Source organism: Ornithodoros turicata, chromosome 2 (genome assembly GCF_037126465.1).
Source record: "Ornithodoros turicata isolate Travis chromosome 2, ASM3712646v1, whole genome shotgun sequence".
In the NCBI taxonomy this organism is placed as follows: domain Eukaryota; kingdom Metazoa; phylum Arthropoda; class Arachnida; order Ixodida; family Argasidae; genus Ornithodoros; species Ornithodoros turicata.
Genome location: NC_088202.1, coordinates 63033710 through 63040027, shown reverse-complemented (window position 1 = coordinate 63040027; position 6318 = coordinate 63033710).

Below are 6318 nucleotides of genomic sequence, written 5' to 3'. Positions count from 1 at the left end.
GAACTGGAACATTGGAAGTGTTGTAGGGGATAGTGGGTGTACTTCCCCTTCTGAAGGACATCCCGCCATTGTGTGCACTAAAAGTTTCCTTGTCTCAGTGCTGTTACTGGGTCATGTATCTAAGTATGTCATGGTAAGTAGGTCATGTATCACTTCCACCTTATCTGTGTGCCACATATTGTATCTACACATAAGGAATGTGTGTGAGAAAAGTACTGAAACAGAGAATTGCATTGCTTCTTTACTGCACAAGCCTGTTCTGTCTGTTTTAGGAATTCTAATAATGCTAATTTTCATGTCAGGGTATGTCCAGGGGCTTTCTGGTGCTCTGCTCGACCTCTGTGGATAGCTGTTCATGAGCCCCCGAACAGAAGGAAGAGACTACACAAGGGGGGCTCACCACAAGAGTTACAGTGAATGAGTAAACGCTAACAACTCTGCAAGGCATTAAATGCAAGTCGACAGCAGAAGGGCTTCAGCGAACATGTACAAACAGTCGCATACCTAGGATTTTTAGTTTTTGACATTTCATTCGCCATTAATCGGTGCCTTCTGTGGAAGCGTAGGGGATGGGGAAACAAACACAAGATTTTGGAGCACACAGTAAATGGTACTCCGTGTTCCTTAGCCATTTTTACTACATGAAGTGCCAGGGAAAAATCAAAGGGGTTGGGACGCTTTCATAGACATGGTTTGTTACATCATGGGTGCATCATGCATTGCGCTCCATAATGCTGATCAATCTGTTTTTTTGTTTTTTTCATGTGTCATACTTCGAGAGATAAAAGCTGTCGAACAGATGCCTGACTAACGCACGAATGTCAAGGACCTCAGAGATACAGCCAATTCCACTGATAGCCCTGAGGTCTGTGACGTCAGAGCTGCTTGAGTTTTGCTATCCAAGGTGCCCATTTTCTACGCTCTATTCCAACCTTGGTTTGTAGAACACACATTGGTACGAAGAAGCTTTTATGTTCATGTGGGATGATGGTGTTGCAACCCCTTTCACTGGTTTGTGGGGAATGACCTGATTCTGCACCTAAGACTTACCACAGAACACCTGAACTGACAACTGTGTTCTGTCTATCTTGCAGTGTGCTTGTTTACCTGTTGCGAGGGATTATGGGGGGAGTCAGATAGTTTTATGATCTCAGTGTATTCAATAAAATTATGGTCTATTCAGTGTTACGTGTAAAATTACGTGTATCTGTGGAATGTGTGGAGATGTGCATTGATTCAAGAAGTAAATCGGCTCCTGAAACCAGCATGCAGATCCAGATGTAATACTGGTGTCTTTCACATATGGAGGCAACTCATCTTCATTTCTTTTCTTTCTTTTTTTGTGGTTGATTAATGTGATGGCTCATGGCTGCACTGCACTAGTAAACCAGCCGAAATAAGGTGCAAGATATCCCTGATAATTACACTTGCATGGTATCCTTGTACTGTGCAGTGTATTTTTGTATTCGTTTATTTTTTCCTTCCTTTCTTTTTCTGTTCAGCTCTGATAAGGCACGTATGCCCTCATGTAAGTATCTTGTTCGTGTATCTGGTGCTTGCTCTCTCGACAGTGTAAAATTTCGGCAAATACGTTCATCGCGAATCTACACTAAGGTTGACATTCAAGCCCAATTCTTACGTACGTAGTACCTGCAGTGTGTATACGATAACATGGCGTTGCCAAACACAACTCGTTCACCCGGTTATAATGCCAAGAAATGCGATTACTGCTCCTGTAACGTCAAACGCCAGGTATTCGAGAGTGAGAAAGATATGCGCAAGTGATGCAGCAGTGGTGAGCCGTAACTATAAGAGAGTGAAGTCTTCAATTAAGCGATGAATTGACTTACTTTATCAAAGACACCTACAATGCGAATAAAAATATCTTTCGTATGTAGGCGTAGCACAGTTCCGTTGACAACATACGTGACGTTCATTGCGTTCCTAGCCAGTCTGCCGCTGGCCGGAACGCGACAGCATAATTGCAGGAATCCTAACTGCGCAAGTGGTATCAACAGCGTGTTTTAGCATTGGCAGATCATCCCAAATATTCAAAAAACGATCAAGAAGCCTACGTCGATCGAGCAGACGCTCCCTGCCACCATCGCCTGTTTACATTCCCGTATGCTCCGTAGAGAGGGAGGGAAGTCTTGAAGAACACTGATATCACTTACGTCGGCGATATAGACCGCGTGAACAGCTGCCGTCATAAAAATGGCGGCCCCCATGTCTGTTTCGAAATGGTTAATTTACGATTATTTAAAATATGGGGCTGTTTTGTGGAAATGAAGGGTGCTTTCAGACACAGTTCGATATGGGCTTCCAGAATATTGTTACAGTTTCAAGAAGTCAAGGTATCTCCGGAGCTGACCTTTAATGTAGTCAAAATTGTGACCAGTAACGTTAATGCGTTCGGCGACTGCTTTGGGGAGTTTGTTGGAGGTGTCGGTTCTGTGGCCGGTAAGGCAGTTGTTCATTTGTTGGCCGATTTTCCAAATGTATTGCATACGGCAGTCGCCGCATTCAATGCAATATATTGGATTGGAGCTTGTGCATGTGAATGCGTGGTTAACAGAGGGGGTGTAATTGCTCGCAGTGCTTTTGATGGAGTTAGCGTGATGAACGTCCTTGCATGTCTTGCAGCGTTGGAGGTTACTGGCGTGGAGACGTTTGAGCACTTACAAACGTATGCTATACGGGCAGCCAAAGAGGTTTGGCTAACCTTTTCATTATCTGTCCGTTGTCGTCACATCCGTACCGCGAGGTTGGCGAGGTCCCGCACTCGCTATAGTCGGGTTGGCTTGTCGTCCTGCAACAGGTTCACGTGGGTTAGCTGACGACGAAGCGCGAAAACGAGCGACCGCGATGCCCCTTACGTGGTCCAAGCACCTACAACCACTAGCTTCTGAGCTGCCATGCTCGGGCGACAACTGTCACGTGACCAGGAGCGGGAGCTAGCCTAGCAATATCTGAGCGCTATGCCCTGTTGTCACGAAATGACCACCCGAAATCGCCACTATCGGCATAAACGTGGTATCACCGCACACTGGACACCATTTTTTTGTTGGTTCAAGGATGCCTAAACAGCGCATTCCGCATCTTTTGAAACATAATCATTCGTGCTCGGGGCTGAGGACAATGTTGTCCAGCTGTTTTCACCTAAAGTACAATCGCTCCCACCCGCTGCGAAAGATAGACTACTAGAAACGTAATGTACAATGCAGAATATATACAAAAAACGTACTTCTGAAATATACAATACGTTTATTGAATGAACAGTGCATGTACAAGTATGAGACATATGCCAACGGCGCTAAAATTGTTACGTGGACAGGAACAGTTGCTGGGCAATGCTGGAGTCGAATCAAATTCCCTTTTAGCTCGTTCTTTTGTGCTTCGTATGATAAAAAGACAGGAATGGAGCACTACACTCTTAAAACAAAGCTTCACCACATAGCACGCTGAAGCCCTATTGGAAAAACTGAGGTTACCTCAAGAAATCATGAGGCTCTACCTCAGGACCTCAGCCCCGGCTGTGGTTCTTCTAAGGTTACCTCAAGAAATTCTGAGGTTCTGCCTCAGGACCTCAGACCTCAATTTCGCTCTTTTGAGGTAACCTCAAGGAATTCTGAGGTTCTACCTCACAACCCCAGACCTTGCTGTGCCTCTTTTAAGTTTCCGCCTCAAGACCTCAGACCACGCCGTAGCTCTCCTACGGTTACCTCAGCGAATCTTGAGATTCAACATACGGTCTCACACCTTGGTACACCTTACAGCCTTGGGAATTTCTGTGGGAATTTCTCAGGGGACCTTTTCGTTGGAGAGGTTCGCAAGGTTTTTTGGAGTAGAATTTATTTTGGTGACTTGTAATTTAATAATGTTACCTTCATCAAATTGGCAACATTAATTAAGCCTACACCAAACCGTAACGCCAAAACGTGAAATTTGTCATCCACATAAACCATCATGAAGGGATAAATTCAATTATATTCGGTTATAAATTAAAGCTCTACTAGCACAAAGCGTCCACAACTTGTACAACAATACCAACGTTACACAAAAATCACATTGAAAGAATTGCTAAAAAGCAAGCGAGCTAGAGATTATAATTCCTATTACTAAAACGGACTGGAGAGCTACGAAAACAGCCAGACACTGTCCGCGTGCGTCTCTTTTCGTAGCTCTCTAGTCTTGGGGGTTTTGGTAATATGCAAACAGAAATCACATTACTCGTATGAAAAATGCACTGCAGATTTTTGCATTCACCAGTTATCTGAAGACACAATAAGCGCAATATAGGGTAAACGGTAGATTCACACGTGAATTTCTATTAGAGGCTAGAATGGACAGATAAAATTGCAAGCAGGAGTTGTTGCGAACAGTAACGCGGGAAACATGCGTCGGCGTCTTTTTAAAGCTCAACTAAGTGGCTTCGCTCCAGCCACGCATCCCTATTTCTCCCTCTTTTTTTGCTTGGGGGCCGTACACTAAGTTATCGCTTTTGTAACGCGGTTCTCGGAATCACCTCCCTCTGCTTGGAGCAGTTACGCGCCAGCTTCCATGGCATGCGTGTGTATTTGCTTCGTCCTGTGTGCCGCTTATTAATAAGTGTCATGATGACGTGTGTGTACGTGAGGGTCTTGACGACATTCGAGTTGTTGCTTCTGTGAACGACGTGAGGAATTTTTCCGAAGACAACGGTGGCACAGATCTTCAATCAGAACGCGGAATATCCCGTGCACGCTATTTTCCCGAAGGAGGGCGAGAAAACCCGTTGAAGCTTTTTTTCTGGAAGGTACGTGAAGGAAATTTTCTTGTATATAGTTTTTGCTGTATGTTTGTGCGTGCGTGTGCGTGCCTTGTTTTGAATTAAAAATTATGCTTGAATATCTTGTGAATGGAAAGTGATACTTTAGAAGTTGATGTAACTTTGAATTTCTAGTATTTGTGATACCGTATTTTCAGATTCCCTGCGATGCATTTCAGATAGATTCCATGTCACGTGATAGCCACTGGGGATATCGCCAAGGTCTGCAGCGCGAAAGCGGATAGGAAAGCCACCAAGGCGTGAGCCGGAACCGCAACAAACGCAGTATAATGTGAGTGTTTACATATCTTGAACGGTATCAAGCAAGGCTTGCCAAGGCAAGCCTCAAGGCACCAAATTTCTGTCCTTTTGTGGCTTTTCATTCGACGACGTGCCTGAGGCTACTGCTCACCAGACTGTTCATCCCTCTGGTTTGACAAACATTTATCGTTATTTTTTCTTGTTCAAAACGTATACGCATATTCTTGGTATGCATAGAGCGACTAAGCTTATTTGGAGACACTAGGTATGCCTGTGGTCACCACCGTCTACGTTTTGGGTATGGCAATTTACCATAATGGACTTTTATAGTTTTGTCACTGCGGGGAGCAAATTACTTTCGTAGATGCAGACATGCTCACTCAATTTGGTAATCACTATTCGGTATTTCGTGTATTATTTTGTATTACCTCTCTGGTTATCATGCCTGAACTGAAATTTATTTCTAGGTGCATATCTCCAGTGCTTCAAGAGCAGAGCGGAGGAAGGCGAAGATACCAGAAAGAAAATGAAGAGAGTCGCGACACTGAACGACAAATTAAAGTGTCTGAAAAAGTATTTAGAACCTGATGAACTCAATACCAATAAAACGTATTTCAACACGAAGTCGTGCTACGGGCGCTCTGTGTTGTCCGTCCCTTCAGGTCCAATCTGTGGAAACCTCAGGCCCTGAGGTAAACGCAGGGCCTCAAGCTCTGAGGTAACCCCAGGACCTCAAGCTCTGAGGTAACATCAGAACCTCAAGCTCTGAGGCAACCTCAGGACCTCAGATGTCCCATAATACCTCAAGACCTCAGACTCTGAGGTAACCTCAGGAATTATTTTCAATAGCTTCACCACATAGCACACTGAAGGCCAACCATTGTACAGAGCGATACCTCTGCCACTCTTGATGTGTGGAAAGCGCGAGGCGTACGCCTTTTTGTGACAATCAACATTTCTGCATAAGTGTCACAAAAAGGCGTACGCGTCCCATTTTCAATAAATCAGAGGAAATAACGATGTCAATCGAGATGATGATTGGCTAGGAGCGTGCTGTGTGGGGAAGTTCATTTTTAAGAGTGTACTGTTATCCATACCAGAAATTCCAAAGAAATCCGAAAGTCCGGTCCATGCGATTTCTTGCACTTCTCGTTTCACAAAACTGTCGAAGGATTAAACGCTGCTAATCAATTGTCGTCGTCCAAGCACCGATTTTCGAACTTTTTTTTTTAATCATTGCGCTAGAGGGT